Source organism: Phoca vitulina, unplaced genomic scaffold (assembly GCF_004348235.1).
Source record: "Phoca vitulina isolate PV1807 unplaced genomic scaffold, GSC_HSeal_1.0 scaffold7, whole genome shotgun sequence".
Taxonomy (NCBI): Eukaryota; Metazoa; Chordata; class Mammalia; order Carnivora; family Phocidae; genus Phoca; species Phoca vitulina.
This window is the reverse complement of record NW_022589710.1, coordinates 46869517-46883672: the sequence shown is the minus strand read 5'-3', so window position 1 is coordinate 46883672 and position 14156 is coordinate 46869517. Positions and strand designations below refer to the sequence as shown.

The 14156-nt window shown below is 48.1% G+C and overlaps 1 long non-coding RNA gene across 1 annotated transcript in view; it reads left to right on the top strand.

The window, feature by feature from the left end:
- Window positions 1-194: 194 nt before the first annotated feature.
- LOC116632696 overlaps window positions 195-14156 on the top strand; it is an 84517-nt gene continuing 70555 nt past the window's right edge. The window contains exons 1-2 of the long non-coding RNA XR_004299486.1: window positions 195-571; window positions 1872-2156. This is a non-coding gene — a long non-coding RNA (uncharacterized LOC116632696). The remainder of the gene's footprint in view (window positions 572-1871; window positions 2157-14156) is intronic.

Here is a 14156-nt window from a genome sequence, read left to right as displayed (position 1 = left end):
CGCAGGATCCACGCGCAGGTCGCGGCTCGGCTGCTCCGCGAGGCTCGGGCCACCACCGCCCCCGCCGCCCCCGCCGCCCCAGGGCCCAGCTTGCGCCGGCCGCGCGCGTCCCCTGCCTGCCCGCCCGCCGCCCACCGGGCTCGGCTCCGGCCCGCGCCGCGCATGCGCTCCGTCCCCCCCTTAAAGGGCCAGCGCGTTCCCGCCGGGCCCTCCGCCTCCCGTGGCCGGCCCTGCGCCCCAAGTTATCTCTAGGAGGCAAGGTGTCGTCCGCTCGGCTCTCACCTCTCTGTCAGGGCGCGGCGAAGCCGGCGCGGAGCCGCGGAGGAAGTTCGCAGCGTGCTGCACGGAGCGCAAACGGCACGGAGATTCCGCGCTCGGGAGGCCCGCGGTCGGGAATTTCCTAAAGGAGGCACCTCGCAGGGGCCCTCAGGGGGTAGGAGCGAGAGCTCCGGCCTGGAGGACCGGGTTCTAGACAGGAGTTAAGAGTCTAGTTTCCTGCGGGACATTCTACAGATCGCTTCCCTCAGTGGGCCTCGGTTTCCCCATCTATCAGCCGAGCTCGTCACCCCGGGTGAGCGCAGAGTCCTCCTGGCATGCGGGCTCCTTAAAGGAGGACATCTGGGGGTTAGGGTCACGACTTCTGGAAGCGAAAGGGTTAAAAGCCACCCAGTTCCACCCCAAGACCTCCACCAGTGGGAGGGGCAGGCGCGGGGTTCGCCCCTAGTTGGCTTCCCTGGACCCGGCGGTGGGCGCTCTCGCGCCGCGGGCAGAGGGGCCGCTGCGCCCCAGGGTTTGGGAACCGCACGTCCCGTGGGAGTGTGAGGCGACGGTCCTGCAGGGTCCAGCCGGCTCAGAAGAAGGGGAAAGGACAGCCCATTGCTGTGTGTGGGCCCAGGACTGCGGAGACCCAAGGCAACCTTTTCTTCCCCCTCCACGGAGCAGTAACGCGGAAAAGGCGCGAACAGGGAGCGGAGGGAAAGAACTTTAAAGGAGACAGCCATGGGCGCTTTAAGACTTCTGTCCTCTCTCCCACCAGGAGTTAGTATGAATGACAGTCTTGTGGGGGTGGGGGGTGGGGTAATGCAGATTCCTGGGCTCTGGCCTGCCAACCCGCATATGTGGATTGTTTAGGTCTGTAACTGCTGCATTTCTCACCACCCCGTCTCTGACAAGCTGAGGTTTCTACACCTGGGCTGGGACAGAGAAGGCCCTGGAGAATCAGGAGGTGCTCAGTGGTTCCTCCTCTGTTCCCTAAAGTTATCCCTGGTGTTGAACTTCCTAGGTCCCCTGAGCTCCAGTAGCTACCTCTTGCTGCCTCCAAGGTCAGAAACCAAGGGTGATGAGTGATGGGAAGGGTCATGGGACTTCAAGAAAGCTAGGTAAGAGGCGATCCTCTTAAGCTCACTGAGGCAAGAAGACTCCGAGCAGGAAAACCACCAAGCACCAACAATTGCAACCTACTCATCGTATAGATGGGAAAATTGATTCTCAGAGAGCAATTCCTTCAAGCTATAATAATTGATTATATAATCAATTTGATTATATACAGATATAATTTGATATAAACAGATAATATATACAGATATAAACAGATAATAATTTGAACTGAAGCCTTCTTTAGACACTTACTTTTCACCCTGCACTTGGCCTCTTGCCCTAGCTAAGTGGTTGTGGTAGTTTAAACATGGTTGCAAGTTCTTCACCACCTCTCTTTTCAAAAGGTGTTGGCTAATTCCCCTCCCCTTGACTGTGGGCTGGGCTTAGCGACTGATGTTCTAATGAACAGGACGTGGTGGAGGTGATGCTATCTAACTCTCAAGCTCAAGTCATAAAAAGGAGACGTTCCTCCTGTCTCTTTCTTACTTTCCCAGGACAGCCACCCTTGAACCTAGCCACCCTGCTGTAAGGAAGCCCACACCACATGGAGAGAGGACAGGAGGTGCTCTGGCTGACATCCCCAGCTAGGCTCTCAGCTCACAACCAGCATCACTCATCGGATAAGTGGTGAACTGAGATTATTCCACCACCAGTCTTTGAGTCTTCCAGCCGAGGTCGCAGACAAGGAGCAGAGATAAAGCCAACCTCGCTGTGCCCTGTCTGAATTTCTCTCCCACAGAAAACAAGAGATAAGAAGCGATCATTGTTGCTTTAAGCCAGTAAGTTTTGGGGTATTTTGTTATGCAACATTAGATGATTAATTCTGTGAAACGACACTTCCTGGAATGACAAATAATAAAATGGATTTGGAGTCTTTATTCAAACATTCTAACAGGAAATAGTTACTGAGCATGTGCCTGGCTCTGTACGAGGCACTGGGGAAACGGTGGTGAACAAGAGGAACGTGAGCTTTGCCCTGGTGAGGCTTATGGTCTACTACTGGAAGAGATGGTTAAACATGATTCTAGTAAAGTGCTTTGCCAGAGGCTTAGTCCAGGAAGCTATGAGAGTGCATACCCAGGGCAACTTGCCAGTTAAGTGGGTTGCTGGGGAAAGAAGAAATGAATTGGATACAAGGCCAGTATGATCTAGCCTAGAGTTTTCTGGGATATATTCGTAGAAGGAGGAGGAGACAGATGTCCGGCAAGGTGGGAGAGGCATACAAATAGATGAGAAAATGGTGAAACTAGAGAGGGATGTGCCTTAATCTCATTTTAGCAGAAAGCTGAGCAAGGACACGTATCTTGCCTGGGTCACAGAGCTTGTGAACGGGGCCCAGATCTCGGGTTCTGCATCAAACCCTCCCATGGTTCCCCATACATATACCCAGGAAACAACACCTCTGGTGACACTTTGGTCACTCCCTCATTTGGCTCAAAGCTCTTATGACTAATTCTTTTGCCACCTTTACAAAAACTCTGGAAGAAATTTGGATGAGTTAATTTCCATTTTACAGATGGAGAAATGATGCACAGGGAAGGTAGGCAGCTTAAGTACGTGGTTTAGGAGCCGGCATGCAGGGCTGCTAGGTACTGCTGATGTGCTTGGATGATGATAGCGATGATGATGATAATGATGCCTGGGTCACATCATATCTCACTTATTACTGTCACACTAGGGAGTAATGTTCTGGAAACTAATACACAGTGTCTTAGGGAATCAACATTGGTATTAATCTGCTCCGACTCATTTTCTTGCAACACTGAAGCTACAGTCAGATTCCTGGAAAGGAGAGTCTGGTTGACTGAGTTGGGGTTCTGGGCCCACCCCTTGGCTGGAAGAGGGCAGGGCAACTTCATGAGCTGCCCGCAAAAGACCAAAAAGTCAGTAGGGGCAGGGGGCTGCCCTAAATGAAAACAGGGCACCATTAGTCAAAGAGGGGCATAGAGGGGCACAGCTCTAGGTATGTTTGTGAAAGGCAGACACTCTATGTCTGCACTGTCCAGTAAGGTGGCCAGAAGTCACACATGGCTATGTGATTCACATGACATAAAATTAAAAATCTAGTTCTCAGTCACACTAGCCACATTTCAAGGGCTCAAGAACCACATGTGGCTTATAGCTACTGGGTTGAACAGCACAGATTATAGAACATTTCCATCATTGCAGAAATTTCTATTGGATAGCACCGCTCCAGGATTCTTATTTGCAATTCAACTGTTTGTTCTTTTACCTCATACATCGTCAATAGGGAAATAGCAAAAAACCTGAGTCAAAATCTTCACTAACTTATTCATCAAACATATACTAAGTGTCTACTTTTGAATCATACATTGCTGTAGGTACTAGGATGCTGAGAGGGACTTTGGAGAGATCCTGTCCAGTGGATCTCATGTTAGAATCATTTGAGAGCTGTTAGAAGTACTGATATCCAGGCTCCACTTTCAGAGACGCTGGTGAAAGTGGTTTGGGATGGGGCTGGCAGCCCCTTAGGGTGGAAGACCTCCCCAGGTGATGTTAATGTGTTGCTGGGCTGGAGAACCACGACAGTCTGGTCTGGCTAGGGAAGTGATTTGCTTCAGACAACCTGAAAACCTGAATCTGTGTGTGTGTGTGTGTGTGTGTGTTTCTGACCTCAGGGTCCTTATGGTAACATCAGAACTCTCCATGGATGTGGCATCTAGCTGATCAAATGCAAAATTCTTAAGGAAGAACAAGTCAACTCTTCCTTAACCCAAAGAGAATCCAATCCAAAACCGAAAGAACTTTTGGTTTTAAATCACTTCTTTCTCAAACTGTTTGCATGTTTTGTGCCTGGACCTGCCTTATTCAGCAAGCCGGGGAAATCCTTATAAAAAGACTGCCTGTTCTGAGTACCTAGTGTAGGTCAGGCACTTCCTAGGCAGTGTTATTTAATCCTTAGGACACTGTTATGAAGTGAGTTTTGCTGACACCAGTTTATAGAGAAGCAAACTGAGATGCAAAGAGGATAAGGATTAAAACTTGTCCAGGTTGGTACAGCTGGGATTCCAGCTCCAGATTTCTGACTCTTTCCCCTTCGCCACCCAGCACCTATCCATAGTCAAGAGTGCAGGGCAGCCAGCAGACAGGGGCATGGTGCTCGATCTGTGGAGGGAAGAAAGCTCTGTGGAGGTGACATGCAGTCCTTCGTGTGTCAGGGATCACCCTGGAGCTGATGTGAGTTCAGTGAGAGTACTGGGGGCCTGGAGGGAAGGGGGATTCAGGGATAAAACAGATGAGGGGATTGGGAGTGGAGTTCTTTTACGTAATGGTTGTGTCTGGATTCCTTTTACCAAGGGATTTGGGGGAAGCAGCTAAGAATAGTGTTGTACCTGGAACACTGAGCTCTTAGATACCTAGCAATTATGATATATGCTTGGTAGAAGCATTATCTATTCTTGGCCTGGATTCCTGTGGGCTTGCAGAATGTCTGTGTCACCATGTATCTTTGCAATCTGAGTCCCTGCCTGATACTTCCTGGGCAGCCTGGCCTGGCCTCGGGGGGCTGTGAAGGGACAGGGCTCATTGTGTCCATTCCAAACAACTTGAACAGTGGGGGAGATATGTGTCCCCTGCCATTCTCTGTGGGCCACCTCGTACAGTAATAGGAGATTCTGGCCTTGGAGAACAGAAGGGCTGCCCTTGGACTGCATCAGGGCTTGTCTGTATGGCATTTAGCAGGTCTCTGTGGGAGCCAAGCCACGACTGGCCATAGAAAGAGCATAGACTATCACAGCCAGAAAGAACCGTAGAGATCTTTGCAGGTTTCGTTTCACAGATGGGAAACTGAGGCTCAGTGAGCTAACAGGACTTCCTTTGAATTACAGCCTGTTAGAGACAGGGTTCACACTTGCAGTCAGGTCTCCCTCCTGGCCCAGTAGGCCTTCCCTGATGTCTTCATCAGCAGGAGAAAAGGGGTAGTAGATGAGCCGCGGAAAGCTTTGCGGTGGCAAGAGGTAGAGATGGTATGTTCACATTTGCTCCCGGGTGTAGCCGAGCTATGTCAGCAGTTGGGTGTGGACTGGGTATGTGTTTAGGAAGTCTCCATTCAATCTGAAGGACTGGAGGCTGACCACTCTCATTTTCCAGGCAGATCACACTTCTCCAGGCTTGCATCCCTCCTGTTAGGAAACTGGCATTTCCTTTGACTTTCTTCTGCCTCCACTAGAGCAGGTGTTTGGCTGGTGGCGGGTTATTGAGTTGCTCAGCCAGGAATGGCCCGAAGCAGTGGCCAAGACTCTGGCAGTCCCAGAAAGAATGGAAAGGCCAGTGTCAGCGTCCCCGCTCACTGGAAGGGCCTGGGACTTGGTGACAGGGAGACACAGAGGCTGAGATGTTGGTGTATCCTGAAGACTAAATCAAAACCATTTAAAGGTGTGGGGCCATGTATAGGTCCCCGAGATGGGCTGGGTTTATTTCTTAATCCTTGGCTTCCAGGGAACACTTCACTTTAGTTCAACAATTTCCGAGCGCCTACTACGTGCATGGCATAGCCTAAGATGCAGACGTATGCAGGACATTACTTGACCTTCTGGGTTATATCTAGTGAGATGTGTCCCGATAACTTGGTGGGAACCTGCCACGTGCCAGGGGTTCTGCACAACATTCTATGTAACCCTGCCCGTAAGCTTGTAAATTAGGATTCTAATTCTCCATTTTTCAAATGAGGAAATGGTCTCAGAGAAGCTAAATGACTGTTTCTGGGTTTTAGCCAGCGGGTGGCTGAGCCAGGACCCGGGCCCTTCCCGCTGTACCAGGATGCAACCAGCTAACTAGCATATCTCGGGGAGTCAGGCCAATACCCCAACACAGGCTCAAACAAGGTATTTGCAGAGCATAGAGAAGGGAGAGCTTCGTTTTAATCTTGGCAACAGTGTTTGGCTTTAGGCACTGTTGATACTTGGGGCTGCATGATCCTGTGTTGTGGGGAGCGCCCTGTGCCTGGCAGGAGGCTAAACAACCTCCAGGGCCTCTACCCACGAGATGCTGGTAGCATTGCCCCATTGTGACTCCTGGCATAGAATCACAGGTGGTAGGAAAGAAATGGTCTTCCACCTGGGCCTGTGAGAATCCTGTAAATAAGACAAGGATTTGGGCAATTGAAGACAGGAGGAAAACAGTCACTTGCTTACTGTTTTTCCACTGGACAGAGTTTCCACTTTGGTCTTCCCCCTGGCCCCGTGACGTGCTTGTGTCAGCACACAAAACAAACAGCCGCATCAAGTCACCATGGGACTGCCGTGCACGAAGGGGCCCTGCATGGATTGCAGGCGTCCTCGGGAGCCAGGTCCTTCCTGGCCTCTGTTCGTTCAGCCTGCAGTTAATGCCTCGTTTTCGTCTTCTGGCCCCTATTCCCTTTCCGGGGGGGCCCTTAGAGAATCTGTTTACCATCGCCACCACCAAGTACGCTCCTCCAGCACTCACTTGGAGTGTGGCTGTGTTAAGGGCTTTATAATGGTTAACTCATTTAGCCCTCACAGCACCCCAAGAGGAAGGGGTTCTTACTATCCCCATTCCATGGTGGTGGGGAGGGAGATGGCAGCCAGCCAGAAGAGGGGGAAGCAACATGCCCCAGTTCATGCCTATGCAAAGTGGCAGAGGCAGGATTTGAACCCAGGCCTTGTTGATTCGCCTCTCTTAACCTCAGTATGCTACTGTCTCTTAAGAGTGTCCTTCCCTCATTTGGCAGCCCACTGGGCTTTATGCGCCCCTTGGATGAGTTCCCAGGAGAACCACAGGCAGCAGCGGGCCCCAGTAGGCTTGATGGTGGTTGGGGAGGGGGATGGTGAGGGCTGTGAAGGCTGTGGGAGGGAAGACAGTGTTTCTGGTGGTGCTGGTGGATCCTCCCCCAGTAAAGGGCAATTATCGGGTCTGCGTGGTGCTTGGCTAGCAGGAGGGCTTCCTATGAGCGGGGCAGAACCCGCAGTCAGGCTGCAAGACAAATGGGTGACATATGGACTCCAGATCAGCACACAATGGACTCATTATTTTGCATCGGCCAGCAATGAAATAACATTCTATTTTGTAGGAGGCATAGAATAAATAAGCACAATATTTGGGGCTGGGTTCTGAGGTCATTTTATCTGTGTCCTCCCTTCTCTTGGGGGTCATGTCCCTTTGGCACCATTAGTTCTGAAGCTTGGGCGTTTTAGCTGCCACGGAGTCAGACCAGCGGGCACAAACAGACCCTAGATGAAACTCTTAAAGATATCTTGACATTCATGTTCTTTCTGGTTCACAAAGGACCCTTGTTCCATCCCTTTGTGCTGCAAGGAGGGAGTGATGGGATAGCTGAAGCGTCCCTGGAGAGGAGAGAGAAGGGTGACCTGGCCTGCTCTCATCCATCACAGACAGACCACATGAAGAGGTCAGGGTCCAAGGTTTCAACAGAGTCAGGAATAGAGCACTGTCTTGATAGCATTTGCTGGATGTCCTAAAGCAGTGCTTCTCAAACTTGAGTGTGTATCAGGACCAGGGGGCTCCTCACGCACAAACAGTTAGACCCACCCCTCAGAGTTTCCACCAGGATTGAGCAGGGGATTTGGAGCTCTAACTTTTTAAAAAGCCTTTCAGCCAGTCTTCCTGTTTCTGCCCATCTGCACCCTAACTTCCCGAGGTGCTGGTGCCTTGTGTTTGGGGCAAGCTACCTTTCTTCTTGGATTTTAGTGATTTTGGTATTTCATTTTCCCTACTAGCTAAGCCATTTGCTAATTGACCATCTATTCTGCTTCCAAAATTTTGTGGATATCATTTCCTCTCCTGTTGCTTTGTCATCATGGGTTTATGATCCCCCCCCCCTTTAAAAATCCACATCCCTTTATTGTCATTTTAGTGTAGTTTCAGAAGGGGATGGAGCACACCACATCCATTATCTTGCCTCCTGAGCCCCCGAACAGCACTCTGGGCCGTGCTGTGGCCTGGTTATCACAGTGCCTCTTTTATAAGTGAGGAAACAGACTCAGAATTTACTTGACCAGAATCTCCTTTTGCAGATCTCATTCCATATTCCAGGCTCTTTACACAAGAAAAATTGTTCTAACATAGTCCGGTTTTCCCAAGTACCTTGGCAGAGTTTCTCTTGTTGGCTCCTCATCCCAATCTGACGGAGCAGGCAAGGCAGGTGTCTGTCTCTGCTTTATGACTGTGAAGACTGATCAGGAAGGGGAAGGGACTTGCCCAGGATAACACAGCTTAATGTGCTTTGAGCCCACTGTTTATAGGTTCACATCCAGGGCCCTTTCTCCTGCAGACTTTGGAATAGCTTTAAAGACATCTCCAGATAATAAAACATCTAATTACTCAACAAATATTTATTGAGTGCCTACTATGTCCCTGAAAGCCCACTGGGTTCTGGGCCTATCACAGGGAACAAGATGTCTCCAGTGCCTCCTCCATCCCTGTCGCTCATCTCAGAGGTCGCCTCTAGATACTTCCGTGCCTGCATATGGCCTCCTTTTGTCTCTGCCTGGGGTGCCAGGGCGTTAAGACCCTGGTGGGACCTTCGGCTAATGAGGTTGGGAGTGGGTGGGTACACCCTTGAGCTTCCTTGCCCCTCAGGGGGGTACTTGTGAGGCACATTCTATACAGTCTCTACGAGGGTCCCCCAGGACTGAGCCTCAGTTGCCCACGGTGGTAAGTGTCTCATTAACAAACTATTTATGGTCTTCCTTCTTCACTGTCACTTCCCCATTTGCTCACCTATGCTTCCTGGGATCACTTCCCCAATAAGCAACCTACTCCCAAATCCTTATCTTGGGACGTCCTTTTGGGGGAACCCAAACTAAGACCCCAGGCTTCTAAGATCCTTTTGATTTGTAGCTGTTGGTCCTGTTACCTGCTGTTCTCCATCATCCCTGAGGGCACAGACAACTCTCCCCCCAGTAATGTAAGCTACAAGAAGACAGGACCTTTTGTTGTGCTGTTCATTGCTGTGTCTCTGGTGTTTAAAATAGTGCCTGGCACATGGTGGGTGTTCAATAAATATTTGCTGACTCAGCAAGTACCGATTGTTGCTACATTGATCGAGGGGGGATCCAAGAGACTGGAGTGGAATGATGTGGGGGTAAATCACAGCAAAGTCTTTCTCTTTTTTTGTGTTTTATAAACAGTCTTCATGTCCTGGAGGCTTCATTCTGGTTCATTCTGGCCATTTTCTCCTCTAGACTGATGGAAAGAGGTGAGCACCAGAGCTGTGTTGGTGGCAGGCAGGGCTTGGCAGGTGGAGGAGGGTGTCTCTGAGGCTGGGCTCAGAGAAGGGGGTGTGAGTCACTAGTTCAGACTCAGAGGCACTGACAGTGAGGGCATCAGCATTACCAGGGACTGGCCCCAGGAAGAGGCCAGGCTTGGCCTTTGTCTGTTCTGCAGATGAGAATTTCTTTGAAGATGGGAGGTAGCACACAGCTCCCACTGAAGGCTGGTCTAGGCTAATTTTCGGCGATGGTGTCAGGAGCTCATAGATTGAGTGAGATATTGTATGGAGTGTGTCCAGTCCCTGAGTTTTGATTGAATGATGTGCTTTTTGAAAAACTACCCGCCCCCCCAGGCCATCTGGTGGCTGTTGGGTAAAATTAAAATTCAGATTGAGAACTCGTTTTTTTTTTTTTTTTTTTTTTTCCCTTAGAGTTTATTCCAGGCCGGTAACTCTCCTCTTGGCCTCTGATGTCACTGTTTTTTGGCCGTTTGGGTTGGATAGCCTCAGCATCTTGGTTAATCAATAGATACTGAGAAAAATTCCTTAAGGGGGTGTGTTGACTGGCTTTCCAAAAGGATGTGTTCAGTAATGTTGGTGGGAAAGAATATCTCAAGTTTGTATAACGTTTTACATTTTGCAAAGTACTTTCCCCAGACATTATTTCCTTTAATTAATATCTTTAGTATTTACACATATAATCACCTAAAGACATCGCATATCCAGGGCTAGATTTAATGAAACATGTGCAAGACCTCTTCCCTGGAAACGACATATCATTATTGAAAGAAATTAAAGAAAACCTAAATGCAGGGAGGGCTAGACCATGTTCATAGATCAGAAAACTCAGTACTGCAAAGATGTCAGTTGTCTCCAAATCAATTTTTTGATTCAGTGTAATCCCAATAAAAATACTAGTAGGTTATATTTTGTGGAAATTGACAAGCTGATTCTAAAATTCATACGGAAATTCAAACAGCTAAGAAGAGTAAAGATAATCTAGAAGAAGAAAACGCTGGAAGATGTATGCTGGAAGAATCACTATTACAAAGCTCTAGTACATAGGACAGTGAGGTATTCCTCCTATGGCCCCACTTTAAGTTTTCCTTGTATGGTTCTGAAGGCTGGGATAGAGACAGTGGGAAGCACAGAGGTGCAGTGTACATCTCTGTTTGTTTCTTTCAGTTGTTTAAAGTAGGCTGGAGTAAGTCTTATTGTGGGGTTCATGCTATATAATAGCCATCAGCAGTGACCCAAGGGCCACTGCAGGAGTTTCAGGCAATCCATTCTCCACCCAGCACCAAAGCACTCCTTTGCTTAAGGCTCTGGGATGGCTTCCCTTTGGAGTAAGGACGTATCCCAGCTCCCAACCCGGACTTATATAAAATGGTCCTTCATATCTGGCCCCTGCCTGCCACTATAACCCAGCCTTCTGCCATACTCATCAACGCTTTTGGATGTCTTCAGTTCGTTAGGACTCATAGACTCTAGACTTAAATTGTGGGCATCAGTCTGCCCATTGTTCTTCCTCCTGATCCTCCCCTTTCCCTGCTTGGCCCACTTCTACTTATCTTCCATGTCTGGGTTTAAACTTTCATTCCTTGGGAAGGCTGGATCCTCAGCTCCTTGGACTGGGTGCCATCCCCTGGCCATACATTCTCAACACACCCACTGCTTCTCCCTTTTCAAGCCACTCTGCACCTTGTTCAGAATCTCTCCTTCTAGCAGCGTGAGAACAGGGACTGTGTCTGTCTTGGCTCACCATTGTGTCGCCTGCTCCTAGAATAATCCCTGGTACAGAGTAGATGCCTAATCAATATTTATTAAGCATGTGAACAAATAAATGAATGTATAAATTAAAAATCCATACTTGAAAGGCTGGCTTTATAAAATCAAATCCATTAAGTTTTGGCAAACTTCACAGTTTGGCAAAGAGTGCCAGCTTATGATGCCCAGTGCCATGGATGAGGCCGTAGAAGGTTAGTGCCATTGCCTATTTGCCAAGCCTGCCCTCCTTGTCTAAATGCTTCTCAGAGTGGCCCAGAGAGCGTGGCTGGAACATGGCCAACCATCCGTGCTCCTGGAGAACTAAAGCCAGTGTGGGTTGGTGGAGCCCTCTCTGGGTGAAAAGGACAAGGCATGAACCCGTTCTCTTTGGTAAGCCAGAGAGCTACTTTGTCCTGAAAACTAGAGGTTTCGTCTTCTTGGTTGGTTCTGGCAGGAACTCTTTGGATGGGCTAGATCAGCAGTGCTGCAGATGCCAGGCTGTATCCGGTGGGGATGTTTTAAAGTCCCTGGAGGGTGTTGCCCCCAGAAGCTGTATCCACTCTCAGTATTGTGTGTAAGCAGTGCGTAAAATGGGCCATTTCTTTAGTTTACCAATCTCTTGTTCAAATGGTTTTTCGTTACAGTAATAGAATAAATCTTAGGGTATTGAAAATTTAGAAAACGCACATAAGCAAAAAGGAAATAAAAATCAAGTAATCCCATTACTCAGAAATGAGGGCCAAGTCATCTGATAGCCCCTGGAGGCACAGAGCCTGGCGCCCATGAATATTTTCATTTTAATTTCTCCTAAAATGAGAAGAAAAAAATGAATAATAATGAACATTTAACAACGAATCCAGCCTGGCTTGTATTATCTTCATACCAATGCCACTATGAAATATAAATTTTTAACATTTTTTATGGGGGAAGGGGTCCATGAAGACAAAAGTGCCTACGGCCCATAAAAATCATAAAGCAACCCTGGCAGAAATAACCACTTTTAATAGTTTCTTGTATATCTTCCCAGTGTTCCCGTATCCTGTACATGCAACACACGTCTATGCATATACATATTTATGTCGTTATTGCAAAAATGTGAGCATATTTGCCCAGATATACATATTTGTGTCATTATTACAAAAATGTGAGCATATTTGCTCATTTTTTTAACAATACATTGCTCATGTTTTTCTGTGTTATCAGATATTCTTCTCCAGGACTCTTCAGTGTTTTATTTTTAATTATAAAAGTAGCACCTATAGGGCGCCTGGGTGGTACAGTCGGTTGAGCAGCCGACTCTTGGTTTCAGCTCAGGTCATGCTCTCAGCTCTGGGGCTCTGCACTCAGCACGGAGTCTGCTTCAGATTCTCTCTCCCTCTCCCTCTACCCCTCCGGCTCGTGCTCTCTCTCTCTCTCCAATGAATAAATAAATAAATCTTTTGAAAAAAAAGTAGCACCCCTAACAACATTCTTAATGCCTGTATAGTGTTCCAAAGAGTGGATATATTGTAATATATTTAATCTTTTTTGCTGTTTTTAGGGTTTTGCTATTGTAACAGTAAGATGAACATTATTTTAGCAAAGTCATTGCATTCATCTGTGATTCTTTCATTGGAATAAATCCATAGATAATTGTGAAACTTGATACATTATGCATAACTTAACAGTGAAAGAGTAGCAACGCAATATGGGTCATTTATGATGCCTATAACATGTCCTGGCGCCTTCTCTTACCATCAGCGACACTGTAGTGGCCTCTCCTTGGTTTAGGGTGAATGTCTCTGAGTGCATGAGCACTGGTAGTCTTGGAAACCACCATGACCTCAGGTCTTGTCTCTGTGTACGAGACCTCTGTGGAAGCTCAATAACTACTTGTCAGATGAACAAATGGATGAATGTATAGTTGGTGTGAATGTTAGTCTACAAACTAAGATGTTCAAGACTATTACATTTCTTTGTATTCTTTAAATCAACTTGGGTTTATCTCGCCAGTTGAATTGATGGGAAGTTACGTTTCAGTGGTTATTGGCTCTTCCCCATAGCACTCTGCCTTCTCCAGGTTATACAAAGATCTTAAAACGTTAAGCATTAAAGCCTCATCTGAAATACTCTGCCAGCCTCAATCCCACTGACCACTCTGAGACCCCTGTGTCTCAGTTTCATGTTCTAGACTTAGGCCCCTGCCGCTATGCCACATTTGGGGCCAGGACTCTTGAGAAGACTTGAAGCTTTGGTGCCTGGGGCTCAGCCCACTTAGGTGCACGAGACAGCCAACTGTTGCTTCAGATCTTGACAGAAAGAGGTGCATGGCTCCCCATCACAGGCTGGGGGATTCTCTTCTGCCCTTTGCTATTCTCACTCCCCACCTGATGTAGCACACCGCTCTTCACTATATTCCCTTACTTCTTGCCCCACCCCCGTGCCCCACCCCAAAAATAGTGAAGGAGGCATTGACTACAAGTTCTTGTGCCTTCTGCTTTGCAAAATCCAGAAGCTAAGCAGTTCCAAAGGGCCTGGCTATCTGCTTGAAAGCAGAGGAGAGCAAACCCAAGTTAATCTCGAATGACTCTGCTGTTGATGGACTCGTGAAGGCATATTGCATTTGGGTTTGAGTTAGCGGGAGTGAGACTATTGGAAATGGTTTGGTTTTGAGAGGAAGCCAGGGTTTTCCTGAAGCCTTTGTTTTGGCGGTCCTTGACCTGCATCTGCATTTCTTGCAGTTTCTTACAAAGAAACTTCCTTTTGAGAGTTAAAATGTATCAACTGAAGTTATTTTCCCCCCCGGAGGGAAATGTTTGAAAGT